Consider the following 15,216-nt stretch of genomic DNA (forward strand, 5'->3'; position numbering starts at 1 on the left):
AGCCTGGGCTGGAGTGAGACCCTGCTTTGGTTGGGGAAGCTAGAGGGGTTGCTCAGTGAAACAACTTAATGTTTTAGTGGACCTGGGTTTTCTTTGTTGGTGATTTTTGAGACAGTCTTCACTTAAACCTAGGTTAGCCTTTAACATATAATCCTCCTCCCTCACCCTTTTGAGTCGTGGGATTAACAGGTGTGCACCACTACACCCAGCTCCTTACTGGTCTTGATAGTAAGAGTAGCCAAGTAGCAGTAAAAGGAAAGTGTTGAGTTGAAGGTAGCATAGTAGGTAGAGGGGTAAAAAACAGAGGCTGAGAAGTAGTCTGCAAAGTTCTTCATTTAAGTTCTGCTACTTGGGACTATATAAAAGGTTCTGTTTAAGTAATTTACTCAAAAGCAAATAGTGGAGGAAGGGAGGGAAATAGCATGGTTTGTCCGTAGTTGTGGAAGGTGTCAAAAGTTTAACTGGGGTTGGAGAGATAGCTTAGTGGTTAAGGTGCATGCCTGTGAAGCCTAAGGACCCCAGTTTGATTCTCCAGGTCCCATGTAAGCCAGATGCACATGGTGGCACATGCATCTGGAGTTCTGTAATGGCTAGAGGTCCTGGCATGCTCATATTCTCTCTCTCTTTCTCTTTCTCACCTCCCCCCTCGACTCTTTCTGTCTCTAATAAATAAAATCTTTAAAAAAAAAAAAAAAAGTTTAGCTGGGTATGGTGGCACATGCCTTTAACCCCAGGACCAGACCACGGGAGGCAGAGGTAAGAGGATCACCATGAGTTTGAGACTATATAGTGAATTCCTTATGAGCCTGGGCTAGAGCAAAACCCTACCTCAAAAAAAAAAAAAAAAAAAAGAAAGAAAGAAAAAGCTAGTATGTTTCTGAGCTGATGTTATGAAATTCTAAGGTATTTTATTGCTTCATGAAGATTATGAAATGCTAAGGGGAAAAAAGTGGCCTGTAAACCAAATAGTATGTAATCTATTCATCTGTATTTATAGGCACTGAACCAATGAGTAAGCCTCCCAGCAGTGATCTTAAGTCAGAACAGATAATTTTTGTCTCTACAGAATGAGAAGTGAGTGAAGCAAATGAAAATAGACCTATCATTATTCCTCTAGACTGTTAACAGTGTTTTTTTAAATCATTTTTATTTATTTATTAGATACAGAGGGAGAAGTAGAAAGAATGAGCGCACCAGGGCCTCTGGCCACAGCAAGCGAACTCCAGATGCATGTGCCACGTTTGCATCTGGCTAATGTGGGACCTGGAGAATCAAACCTGGGTCCTTAGGCTTCACAGGCAAGCACCTTAACCACTAAGCCATCTCTCCAGCCCTTTTGTTTTTTGAGGTAGGGTCTAACTCTAGCCCAGGCTGACCTGGAATTCACTGTGTAGTCTCAGGGTGGCCTCAAACTGGTGGTGATCCCACCTCTACCTTGCGAGTGCTGTTAAAGGCATGTGCCACCACAAATGAGATCCAGACAAATGCCCATATGGCTTACATGGGTTCTGAGGAGTCAAACCTGGGTCCTTAGGCTTTGCAGGCAAGCACCTCAACTGCTAAGCCATCTCCAGCCTAAAATATTTTTTTACTTTATTATTTATGAGAGAGAGGATGGGTACACCAGGGCCTCTAACCACTGTAAACGAAGTCCAGGTGCATGTACCACCTTATGCATCTGGCTTTATGTGGGTACTGGGAAATTGAACCTGGATCCTTAGGCTTCCCAGGCAAGCGCCTTGACTGCTAAACTATCTCTCCACTCTTGATTTTTTGTTTTGTTTTGTGTTTGCTTTTTTTTGTTTTGTTTGTTTTTTGTTTTTGTTTTTCGAGGTAGGGTTTCACTCTGGCCCAGGTTGACCTGGAATTAACTATGTAGTCTCAGGGTGGCCTCGAACTCATAGCGATCCTTCTATCTCTGTCTCCCAAGTGCTGGGATTAAAGGCGTGCGCCACGATGCCCGGCTAGTATTTGCTTTTCAAGGTAGAGTCTCACTCTAGCCCAGGCTGACTTGGAATTCAAGAGCACATGACTGAATGAGAGATTACGGGTGTTTTAGGGTCTGCTGCAGATGAGTACTGGAAGCAGGTACCACTTTGCATTCAGCTTTATGGTTTTATGTGGGTGCTGGGGAATTGGACCTAGGCTGGAAGACTTTACAAGCAAGTACCTTTAACCACTGGTTCATCTCCGCAGGCTCTGCATTTTGATAAAAACCAAAGTCCTAGGGCTGGAGAGATGGCTTAGCGGTTAAGTGCTTGCCTGTGAAGCCTAAGGACCCCGGTTCGAGGCTCGGTTCCCCAGGTCCCACGTTAGCCAGATGCACAAGGGGGCGCACATGTCTGGAGTTCGTTTGCAGAGGCTGGAAGCCCTGGCGCGCCCATTCTCTCTCTCCCTCTATCTGTCTTTCTCTCTATGTCTGTTGCTCTCAAATAAATAAATTAAAAAAAAACCAAAGTCCTAGAAGGAATACAATCAAAAAAGTTTCCACCAGTCAGGTCCTAGCATGCCTTTAATTTCTACACTTGGGAGGCAAAGGTAGGAGGATCACCATGAGTTCAAGGTCAGCCTGGACTAGAGGGAGACACTACCTTGAAAAACAAAATATTCCTACCAATCAAAAAAAAAAAAAAAAAAAAAAAAAAACAGCTTCCTTTCAGGATAGCTGTGATGGGGATGACAACTGCTTTTCTTAACCAAATGAGAAAGTACCTTTCATCCAATTGTGTCACATGACGCTTATTGCCAAGTGAGCAATCTTGGACAGATGGCTCAGCAGTTTAAGGCACTTGCAAGGTCTGAAGGCCCAGGTTCAGTTCCTCAGTAGTCATGTAAAGCCAGATACACAGAATAGCACATGCATCTGCAGTTTGTTTGCAGTGGCAGGGGCCCCTTGTGTATACTCACACACTTAATGCCTACAAATACGTGTTTTTATTCTTGAGGGCCTAGTGGTGCGTGAGTTACTTGTGTACACACCAATCTAGATGCTCTTATCCCACATGTGTCATATTATGACTGTTGTTATGGAGCCAGATCATTGCAATCTTGAAGAATGTCTTCAAATATAATTGTACCACATACCAAAACAGGGTTATAGAATAGCAATTTAGAGAGCAGCAAGGTGAAGAGTGGGCCTAAGAAGACTTGTGACCATGGGTGTGAGAGGGAACAAACCTTGACACTAAACTTCCATTTCCAAATCCCAAAGATGACACATGCATGACGGGATTTTAAAGTGTCAACCTCTGCCTCACAAAAAGCACAATATTCCCTAGTGATGCCACATTTCCATGGAGAAAGCGTCAGCTACTGTGTTTATTTCCAGAGGAGCATGAAGAGCCAGAGGTTAGGTAAGGACAAGACCCAAACTTGTACCTACTCTATCCTGTCCAGGGCCACACCTACCCTCCTGGCATCAGCAAGCCTAGTGGCCTGATGAGAATGTCCTTAGGGTAAAAAGGGTGAAATGAAAACAGCCACACCTTATTTCAGATTGCTCACTTCCCACTGGAATTCAATATCTAAGTCTTGCCCTCCCCCAAGGAACCCACACTTAGAATTTATAAATGCACCTGTCAGTTATTAAGTGCTTAGTTCAGACAAAGTTCAGTGCTAGGTGCAGCTGAGGACACACAGACTGGTGATAAATGTACTTGTCTTCCACGCTGTTTCCTGAGCACTGAGTGAGGTTCAGAATGTTGAAATCATAAACAAGAGTGTTGTTGTGGGGGGGGTGTGGAGGAGAGATGGCTCCGTGGTTAAGGTGCTTGCCTGCAAAGCCTAACAACCTGGGGTCAATTCCCTAGTACCCACGTAAAGCCAGGTTTTACAAAGTGACGCATGTGTCTGGAATTTCTAAAAGCCTTGGTGCCCCCAATCATGTTCATTTTCTTCCTCCTTTCCTCCCTCTTTCTTCTCTCTGCTTACAAGTAAAAATAAAAAGGATTGGAGAGATGGCTTAGCCATTAAGGCACTTGCCTGGGAAGCCTAAGGACCCAAGTTCCACTCCTCAGATCCCATGTAAGCCAGATATACAAGGTGGTGATGTGTCTGGAATTTGATTACAGTGACTGGAGGCTCCCGTGTGCCAATTCTGTCTCACGCTTGTTTTTGGTTTTTCAAGGTAGAGTCTCACTCTAGTCCAGGCTAACCTGGAATTCACTGTGTAGTCTCAGGGTGGGCTTGAACTCACAGCAGTCCTCCTACCTCAGCCTCCCGGAGGGCTAAGATTGAAGGTGTGTGCCACCACACCTGGCATTTGCTCTCATAAAACAAACAAAAAGATCAGTCTGTTGGGCCTACCTCAAAACAACAAATAAAAAGCCAGGCGTTGGTGATGCACACCTTTAATCCCAACACTTGGGAGGCAGAAGTAGGAGAATCATCCTGAGTTCAAGGCTACACTGAGACTACAGAGTGAGATCCAGGTCAGCCTGGGCTAGAGCAAGACCATACTTTGAAGGAAAAAAAAAAAAAAAAGGCCAGCAAATGCACAAAGTGATACGTGTGTCTGGAGTTCATTTGCTATAGCCAGAAGCCCTGAAGCCCCATTCTCTCTCTCCCTTTGCAAATAAACAAATACAAATTTTTACAAAAAGAGTCTGGGGCTGAAGAGATGGCTTAGCAGTTAACACACTTACCTGCAAAGCCAAAGAACCTAGGTTCAATTCTCCAGAATCCATGTAAGCCAGATGCCCAAGGTGGCACATGCATCTGAAGTTTGAGTGGCTGGAGGCCCTGGTGCACCTATTCTCTCTCTTTCTCTTTCTCTCTCTCAAATAAATAAATAAAAATATTTTTTTTAAAGTCTAGGCTGGGTGTGGTGGTGCCACATGCTTTTAATCCCAGCACTTGGAGGCAGAGGTAGGAGAATTGTCAAGAGTTCAAGGCCACCCTGCGACTATATAGTGAATCTTCAGGTTAGTCTGAGTTTGAGGTCATCCTGAGACTACAAAGTGAGATCCAGGTCAGCCCGAGTTAAAGTGGAACCCTACCTTGAAAAAAACAAAAACTATATGTATGTGTGTGGTGGGGGGTTATTAAGTGAAGCTGTATATAAAACAGTTAGGCCTGATGCACCTAGAAGGTGCTCCTTGCAACCCTGAGACACATGACTGCTAGGAAAGTGGCTATAAGCCACATGAACTGAAGCCAAGCAGAGTCAGTGGGGGCTGGTGTCATGGAATTGAGAGTTCTGAGAGACAGAATGGTGGAATGGGAGCAGATCCTAGCTCTATCACCAGTTATGGGACCCTGGACAAGTTACTTGGTTTTATTTATTTATTTGTTTGGTGGGGCTGATAATTGAACCCAGAGCCCTGGACATGCTGGGCAGACTCTCATCACTAAATTATATTCCAGACTCCCTGTTTTTTTTAGGTTGGGGCTCACTGTAGCTCAGGCTAACCTGAAATTCACTATATAGTCGCAGGGTGTCCTCAAACTCTTGACAATCCTCCTACCTCTGCCTCCAAGTGCTGGGATTGAAGATGGTGCCACCACACCTGGCTGCCAGCCTCTTTTTATGTATTTTTAAATTTTTATATTTATTTATTTGCAAGGAGAGAGAGGCTGGATGCACTAGGGCCTCAAACCACTGCAAACATACTCCAGATGCATGCACCCTCTTGTGCATCTGGCTTTATATGGGTACTGGGGAATCAAATCCTGCTCGTTAGGCTTTGCAGCCAAGCACACTAACTGCTGAGCCATCTCCCCAGCCCTCTAAGTGGTTCATCTTTAAAATAAGAAATGATACTGAAGATTAAAGTGGGTGCAGTGACACAATAAGAATTTGGCATGTGGCAGCTATCATTGCTAGAAGGGAAGGGATGTTTCATAGGCACTGACAACAAGGTCAAAGCCTATAGAGGCTAAGGCTAAAGCAACTGAAAACAAGTGGGATTGCATCTCTGGGTGTCCTAACCTTTCTGCAAGCCTGTGATTGCCATATGACCAGCTCCCAGGACAGAGCCAACATATCAGCAATGCTTGGCAAACATTGGTAGGATGAATATCCAAGTGTGCTGTTGATGTATCCACTACACATCCTTTGGGGGTCCTCAGACTGCTTCATTTCAGCCTCTTGTCCCAAGCCTGTACTTAAAGATGATTATTACTGTTTCCTAAGGCAGAAACCATGGCGATAGTCCTCTACCCCTCCCCTGTTTCTGAAAACTTACTACCAGATTCTCAGAAATGCTCTTGAATTTGTCATCTGCCTTGCGCCCCACACCCTGATGCATCATCTCTGCTCAGCTGTTGCAGCAGCCGTCTATCTTTTCCTGCCACTAAGGCAGGGCAATAGGCAATAGATAAAGCTGGAGCTGTGTGGTGTGACCAGAGTGTGGGGCTCATCCACAACTTTACCTACACTGGTTAATGGCAAAATTATTTTCTGACCCAAATTTCTTGCCCTAATATCCTTAATCCTCACACACACTCTGAACCCAAGATACACAGTTCCAGTCCTCCAGCCTCCTCTGTTCTGCATGGTTGGGCCTCTAGCAGCTGCTGCCTCTCTTATCTTTCATTGCAGCCTGGTGCAGGAGGAGCCAAGCTGAAGAAATCGGGCTATTTATAAATGGAAAGTGGGTGTAAAATTCTGCAGTCACAAATGTTTTAAACAGGCTAATTCCACCTCCTCCATTTGAGCTTTGAAATTCCTGTCCACCCCCTCATCTCCCATCTTTTTGTGAAGCCTATAGGTTTCTGTCCTCCCCTTGGTCAGAGCCCCAAAATGTCTGAATTCCATGGCAGCTAAGAAACGTGACTTGGCAGAAGAAAAGAAAAAGAAAAACGTTATCAAGATACCACCTAACAATAAATACTTGTTGGGCTGGGGATATTAGCCCAGTGGTAGAGCATTTGCATAGCACATCACAAATATAATACTGATGGCCTATCATGTGCCTTGTCCATCCATTATCTGCAGTCCCATCAAACAGCAAAGAAAAAAAAAACAGGGTTGGAGAGATAGCTTAGTGGTTAAGGCACTTGCCTACAAAGCCTAAGGACTCAGGCTCAATTCCCCATAGCCCACATAAGCCAGATGCACAGGGTAGCACATGCATCTGGAGTTTGCAGTGGCTGGAGGCCCTGGCGCACATTCTTTACCCCCCCACCCCCCCACACACACAGCCTCTCTCTCTCTCTCTCAAATAAATAAATATATATTATTTCTCTCTGCCTCTTTTTCTCTCAAATAAATAAATTTTTTGTTGCTGTTTTTTGTTTTTTTTTTTTTTTGGTTTGTCGAGGTAGGGTTTCACTGTAGCTCAGGCTGACCTGGAATTCACTATGTAGTCTCAGGGTGGCCTTGAACTCACAGTGATCCTCCAACCTCTGCCTCCAGAGTGCTGGGATTAAAGGCGTGCCCCACCACACCCAGTTTAGCTCAAATAATGGAAACAGCCAGCTGTTGTTAATCCTGTAGTTGAAATAAGAGCATCCTAGTTGGCACTTTGCATCCCTTGTCTCTGCCCACCTTTGCCTGGGTTTCCTCTCAGACAGGTTTTGCCCATGTGGCAATTGCACCCATGTCTTCTTAGAGCTTGTAATTCCAGAAAAAGCAAGTACTCCTTGGAGAGCACCCATCTGTAAACCTCTTGGTGTTCCTGGGAGGCCAATTCTACCACCCTGCTGGTCAGGCCTGAGTCATGAGCCCATTCTGAAGGGGTTAGGCCTAGGGCAATCCCACGAGAACAAATCTAGCCAGAGTTAATGTGAAGGGCACACTCATAAATGGAAGCTTTGTGGGCAAGGAGCCAGTACACTCTGTCCCACAGAAACAGCTTGATTATAGAGGGAAGAAAGACTACAGTTCACCAAGAACCTGGGACACGTGAGACTCCATTAAGTAGAGCACAGGAGTTGGAGCGTTTGAAACTTTTTGTGCAAGAACCCCAAGGGAAGCCAAAGACCCCAGAGCTCTTCCAGCAGCAAGTGTAATCATTTGGCTGGAGATGCCTCTGTGGACTCCACTTTCCAAAGTACTGGCAAGGGTGATACAGCTCAGTGGCAAAGTGCTTGCTCAAAGTACTGGCTCTTCCACCAGAAAGCTTGACCAATACCATATCTGGAGTTCCAATTTCCAAAAGTCAAAATGTAACAGATTTTCAGCCTTCTGTGGGCTGGCTTTCTTTCTTTCTTTTCTTTTCTTTTTTTTCTTCCCTTGAGGTAGAGTCTTGCTCTAGCCAGGGCTGACCTGGAATTCACTATGTAGTCTCAGAGTGGCCTCAAACTCACCACAATCCTACCTCTCAAGTGCTGGAATTAAAGGCATGCACCACCATGCCCAGACATTTTGTTTTTGTTGTTTGGTGTGTTTTTTAAATAGATATATGAGATGCAGAGTCATTAAGTTTTTAGAGAGTTAATTATTTATTTATTTGACAGAGAAAGAGGGAGAAAGAGTGAGAGGATGAGCATGCCAGTGCCTCCAGCCACAGGAAATGAACTTCAGACGCATGCACCCCCTTGTGCATCTGGCTAATATAGGTCCTGGGGATTTGAACCTGGGTCCTTTGGCTTTACAGGCAAATGCCTTACCTACTAAGCCATTCCTCCAGCCTGTTTGATTTTTAGAGGTAGAGTTTCACTCTGAAATTCACTATGTAGTCCCAGTCTGGCCTCAAACTCACAGTGATCCTCCTCTTGAGTGCTGGGATTAAAGGTGTGCACCACCATACTCAGCTCGTTTTCTGTGGATTTTTCCCCAGAAGACAACAATAATCAATTCAAGGCTGGAGGAATGGCTTAGTGTTTAAGACGCTTGCCTACAAAGCCAAAGAACTCAGGTTTAATTCCCCAGGACCTGAGTAAACCAGGTGCACAAAGTAGGATATGCATCTGGAGTTGTTTGCAGTGGCTGGAGGTCCTGGTGTGTCCATTCTGTATCTGCCCCCCATCCCGCCCTCTTTCAAATTAAAAAAAAAAAATTAAAAAAATTTTTAAAAATTTTTTTAAAAATTAAAGAAGCCAGGTGTGGTGGCTCATGCCTTTAATCCCAGCACTCGGGTGGCAGAGGTGGGAGAATCACCATGAGTTTGAGACCGCCCTGAGACTACATAGTGAGTTCCACATCAGCCTGTGCTAGAGTGAGACCCTACCTCAAAAAACCAAAAAAAAAAAATATATATATATATATTAAAGAAAATAAGCCAAATGTGATGGCACACAGCTTTTATCCCAGCATCTGAGAGGCAGAGGTAGGAGATCACGTGAGTTAGGCCACCATAAGACTACATAGTGAACTCCAGGTCAGCTTTGGCTGGAGTGAGACCCTACCTAGAGAGAGAGAGGGGGAAAAAAAAGGAAGATCAATTCAAGATAACCAGATGATAGCCAGGCAAGGTGGCACACTCCTTTAAACCCAACACCCAGGAAACAGGGGTAGGAGGATGGCTGTGAGTTGGAGGCCACCCTGAGACTCCATAGTGAATTCTAGGTCAGCCCAGCTAAAGTGAAACCCTACCTTGGCTGGAGGAGGGGGGCAAGATCCTCTCACAAGAAATCCAGATATCCAAGCTAAAGTTGATAGATTGGCAGAGAAGTTTAAATATGATTTAGTGGTGAGAAAGAAATCAGCACTGGCTCAGGGACTACATTTCAAAATAAAAAGAGAACTATTAACAAGGCAGTGCTGCCCCCAGTAATGGAAGATGTCCCAATATGTGGATAGAGAAGTGAACTTTTCTCTGGTCTTCCTCAGAGGAGGATTGTTACTGGTTTCAGGAGTGATGCTGGTCTGTCTGCTCCTATCATGCTTTCTCCACCATGTGGCCCAAAAATTTCATGCATTACACCTTCATAGGAAATTTTATAGCAAATCTCAAAGAAGCTTTAGAATATCAAGTAACAAGGATAAATTACCTGGGTGATTTGAGCCTGTAGTTTGCTCTTCTGAGAGCTGATTTCCAACTCTTTAGCTATGAAGAAAACTCAATTTCTTTTTAAAAATATTTTATTTATTTGAGGGAAAGACACATATAGATAAGTAGGTAGGTAGGTAGGTAGGTAGGTAGGTAGGTAGGTAGGTAGATAGATAGATAGATAGATAGATGGATGGATGGATGGATGGATGGATGGATGGATGATGGAATGGGCTCACCAGGGCCTCCAACCACTGCAAAGAATTCCAGATGCATGCACCACATTGAGTATCTGATTTACATGGGTCCTGGGGAATTGAACTTGAGTCCTTTAGTTCAGGCAAATGCCTTAATGGCTAAGCCTCTCTAGCTCCTTCCCCACCTTTTATTTTTTTGTGTGTGTGTTTCTTTGAGGTGGTTTCTCACTCTAGCCCAGGCTGACCTGGAATTCACCATGTAGCCTCAGGGTGGTCTTGAACTCACCACAGTCCTCCTACCTCTGCCTCCCAAGTGCTGGGATTAAAGGCGTGCACCTCTACACCTGACCTTCTTCCCCTTTTTAAAAAAAATTATTATTATTTGTTTTGTTCTTTTGAGGTAGAGTCTAACTCTAGCCCAGGCTGACCTGGAATTCATTATGTAGCTTCAGGGTGGCCTCAAACTCATGGCAATACTCCTACCTCTGCCTCCCAAGTGCTGGGATTAAGGGCTTGCACCACCATGCCCAGTTTACAGCATCTCTTTGACGTTTATGTACAAGTTAATAAAGAAGCAGATGATAAAAATAGAGCAAAATTGGCACATGTTCTTCCAACAACCAGAACAGAATGAAATGTAAGCACTTTCACTGTAGCCAAGATTTTGGAACTTGAGAATTGATGATATCTAGGAATATATTTTTTTAAATGCTTTTAAAAAAATTTGTCAAGTTTTTATTTATTTTATTTGAGAGAGACAGAGAGAGAAAGAGGCAGATAGATTGAGAGAGAGAGAGAGAGAGAGAGAGAATGGGTGTCTCAGGATCTCCAGCAACTGCAAATGAACTCCAGACGCATGCGCCCTCTTGCGCATCTGGCTAATGTGGGTCCTGGGAATTGAGCCTTGAACCGGTGTCCTTAGGCTTCACAGACAAGTGCTTAACCACTAAACCGTTTCTCCAGCCCTAGGAATATAATTTGATGAATACTCAGGAGAATCATTTTATTGTGAAAAATTTCAAGATGTCTTGCAGTTGCTAGACAGTAAAGGACTTCTACAAATGAGCTTCTCTGTATATGACGAGATATCTTTCAACTGCTATAGATCGAATGGGCAAGTATAATTTTTAAAATTATTTTTATTTATTTGAGAGCGACAGACAAAGAGAGAAAGAGGGAGACAGAGAGAGAGAATGGGCGCACCAGGGCCTCCAACCACTGCAAACAAACTCCAGATGCGTGCGCCCCCTTGTGCATCTGGCTAACGTGGGTCCTGGGGAACCGAGCCTCGAACCAGGGTCCTCAAGTGCTTAACCACTAAGCCATCTCTCCAGCCCGCAACTATAATTTTGACACAATCATTTATGTGATAAAGGAAAATTTTAAAAAAGCATTTTCAGGGCTGGAGAGGTGGCTCAGTGGTTAAGGTGATTATATACAAAGCCTAACAACCTGGGTTCAATTTCCTAGTACCCATATAAGTCAGATGCACAAATAATAATTCATGCATCTGGAGTTCTTTTGTAGTGGCTCAGGCCCTCATTTACCCATTCTTTCTTTTTTTTTTCTTTTTTTTTTTTTTTTTCTTTTTATTTATTTATTTATTTTGTTTTGCCAGGTAGGGTCTTGCTCTAGCCCAGGCTGACATGGAATTCACTATGTAGTCTCAGGGTGGCCTTGAACTCACTACCATCCTCCTACCTCTGCCTCCTGAGTGCTGGGATTAAAAGCATGCACCACCAGTCCCAGCTCTTGGGAGGCAGAGGCATGAGGATTGCCATGAGTTCAAGGCCACCCTGAGACCACATAGTGAATTCCAGGTCAGCCTGGACTAGAGAGAGAGTTCAAAAAATATATATATATATAATCTTAATTTTTTTAAAAAAAGCATTTTCAGCCAGGCATGGTGACACATACCTTTAATCCCACCATGCCAAGGCAGTGGAGGGAGGATATCCATGAGTTCAAGGCCACCCTGATTCTACATAGTGAACACAAGGTCAGCCTGAGCTAGAGTAAAACCCTACCTGGGGGGGGGGGGGAAGAAGAAAGAAGAAAAAGAAAAACATTTTAAATTTAAAAAAGCATTTTCAAGCCAGACATGGTGGTGCACACTTTTAATCCGAGTACTCAGGAGGCAGAGGTAGGAGGATCGCTGTGAGCTCAAGGCCACCCTGAGACTCCATAGTGAATTCTAGGTCAGCCTGGGCTAGAGTGAGACCCTACCTCAAAAGAAGGAGGAGAAGGAGGAGGAGGAGAAGAAGCAGCAGCAACAGCAGCAGCAGCCGGGGAACTGGAGTGATAGTTTAGCAGTTAAGGTGCTTTCTGACAAAGCCAATGGACCCAGGTTTGATTCTTTAGTACCCATATAAAGCCAGATACAGAAGATGGCATATCTGGAGTTTGTTTGCAGTGACTGGAGACTCTAGTACACCCATTCTCTCCCCCACCCCATCTCTCTGCCTCTCTCTCCCTCTTACAAATAAATAAATAAAATGTTTAAAAAAATAAGTTGGGCATGGTGGCACATGTCTTTAAACTCAGACATAGGAGGATTGCCATGAATTTGAAGCCAGCCTGAGACTACATAGTGAATTTCAGGTCAGCCTGGGCTACAGATTTTTTAAAATATTCTTTTTAAACTCTTTTTTTTTTTTAATTTTTTAATTTATTTATTTGAGAGCGACAGACACAGAGAGAAAGACAGATAGAGAGAGAGAGAGAGAGAATGGGCGCGCCAGGGCTTCCAGCCTCTGCAAACGAACTCCAGATGCATGCGCCCCCTTGTGCATCTGGCTAACGTGGGACCTGGGGAACCGAGCCTCGAACCGGGGTCCTTAGGCTTCACAGGCAAGCGCTTAACCGCTAAGCCATCTCTCCAGCCCTTTTTAAAATATTTTTAAAATTGACAACTTCCATGATTGTAAACAATATGCCATGGCAATTCCCTCCCTTCCCCCACTTTCCCCTTTGAAACTCTATTCTCCATCATATCCCTTCCCCCTCTCAATCAGTCTCTTTTATTTTGATGTCATGATCTTTTCCTCCTATTATGATGGTCTTTTGTAGTAGTGTCAGGCACTGTGAGGTCATGGATATCCAGGCAGCAGACATTACACCCCTAGGGCTCATGACTATTCCTGTTGTAGGTTTTCAGTATCAAGGATGTATCCCCTCCCATGGAGCAGGTGTCCAGTCCAATTAGAGGGCGGTTCGTTTCCCCCATAACAGACTTGCCACTATTGCACCCATTAGCTCATTTGGCCTGGCTGGCAAAATACAAAGCTTGTAGTGTCTAGTGTTCACTGTTGAGTATCTTCACTGGTGATTTCTCTCTCTCCCATCGAACTGCATGCAGCGTGCCTTCCAGCTTTCTGTCAGCTGGTCTTCACAGTCGATGTTTTCAGCTCAGCTTCAACAAGGTTTCTTAGTGACCTGCAGCCCAAGTGTGTGGAGTCTTCAGCAATAAGGTCTTACCATCTATTCCTGGTGGGAAACCAAGGGCCTCGGCAATGGCCTGTAATGTTTCCTCTTGCTGAAATCGAGGCCCTGTCTCAGCCACTTCCGGGAGAAGAAAGGAGACTTCTGGTTAAGATGGCAATGGAGGAACCATGCCAACACAGCCTAGGGGAGAAAAAGCCCCAACATACACACACACACACACACACACACACACACACACCAGCAAAATACACTCTTCTACTAAAAAGTGAGGTGTATAAGAATTACCAACTTCAGCAGGGAAGTAGGAGAGACGCAGAGCATCTAGAGCCCACAGAAACAGGCCGATTTTTAATATGTAGATATCTATCTCCCTCCTCCCCACCAAAATATTATTCTAAAATTTAATCCCAGCACTTGACAAGCCAAGGTAAGAGGGTCACTGTGAGTTCCAAGCCACACTGAGCTAGAGTGAGACCCTACCTCAAAAAAACAAAAGGGCTGGAGAGATGGCTTAGCAGTTAAGTGCTTGCCTGTGAAGCCTAAGGACCCTGATTCGAGGCTCGATTCCTCAGGACCCACGTTAGCCAGATGCACAAGAGGGCGCACGCATCTGGAGTTCGTTTGCAGTGGCTGGAAGCCCTGGCGCGCCCATTCTCTCTGTTTCTCTGCCTCTTCCTCTCTCTGTCTGTCACTCTCAAATAGATAAATAAAAATAAAATATATTTTAAAAAACCCAAAAAACAGGGCTGGCGAGATGGCTTAGCAGTTAAGAGCTTGCCTGTGAAGCCTAAGGACCCTGGTTCAAGGCTCGATTCCCCAGGACCTACGTTAGCCAGATGCACAAAGGGGCGCATACATCTGGAGTTCGTTTGCAGTGGTTGGAGGCCCTACCACGCCCATTCTCTCTCTCTATCTACCTCTTTCTCTGCCTGTTGCTCTCAAATAAATAAATAAAAATAAACAAAAATTTTAAAAAGCTATTGCTGGAAACTGAGTCACACAAAGATGCAACCAGGGATAGAGAATCAGAAAATGTATTCCTGTCAACATGGACTTAGGGGAATGACTTCCAAAACTTGAGTCCTAAACTCTGATAGCTCAGTGGTTTTATAGACAGCATAGCAGGCAGTCTGACATCATCTTGAGTTTTTTACATTACTGGGGGGATACAAGGTTCTAAGGTTATGATTTTAATGTACAAACAGAAGATTCCTTTGCAGTCAGTCACTGATGAGGAAGTACAAGTGTAGAACAGAAAGCTGTTTTTTTGTTTTTCAAAATTTTTTTAAATTTTATTTTTATTTTTATTTGTTTATTTGAGAGTGACAGAGAGAGAAAGAGGGTGAGAGAGAGAGAGAATGGGCTCTCCAGGGCCTCCAGCCACTGCAAACGAACTCCAGACGTGTGCGTCCCCATGTGCATCTGGCTAACGTGGGTCCTGGGGAATCGAGCCTCGAACCAGGGTCTTTAGGCTTCACAGGGAAGTGCTTAACTGCTAAGCCATCTCTCCAGCCCTTTCCCCCCCAAATTTTTATTAACAACTTCCATGATTATAAAAAATATCCCATGGTAATACCCTTTCTCACCCCACTTTCCCCTTTGACAGAAAGCTGTTTGTTCAGGGATATTTTTGCCCACGGTTTGATCTTGTAGGATATCTGACAGACCCAGGATGGGACTCAATGACAGTCGTGCTGGGT

The sequence above is a fragment of the Jaculus jaculus genome, chromosome 1 (assembly GCF_020740685.1).
Source record: "Jaculus jaculus isolate mJacJac1 chromosome 1, mJacJac1.mat.Y.cur, whole genome shotgun sequence".
Lineage (NCBI taxonomy): Eukaryota > Metazoa > Chordata > Mammalia > Rodentia > Dipodidae > Jaculus > Jaculus jaculus.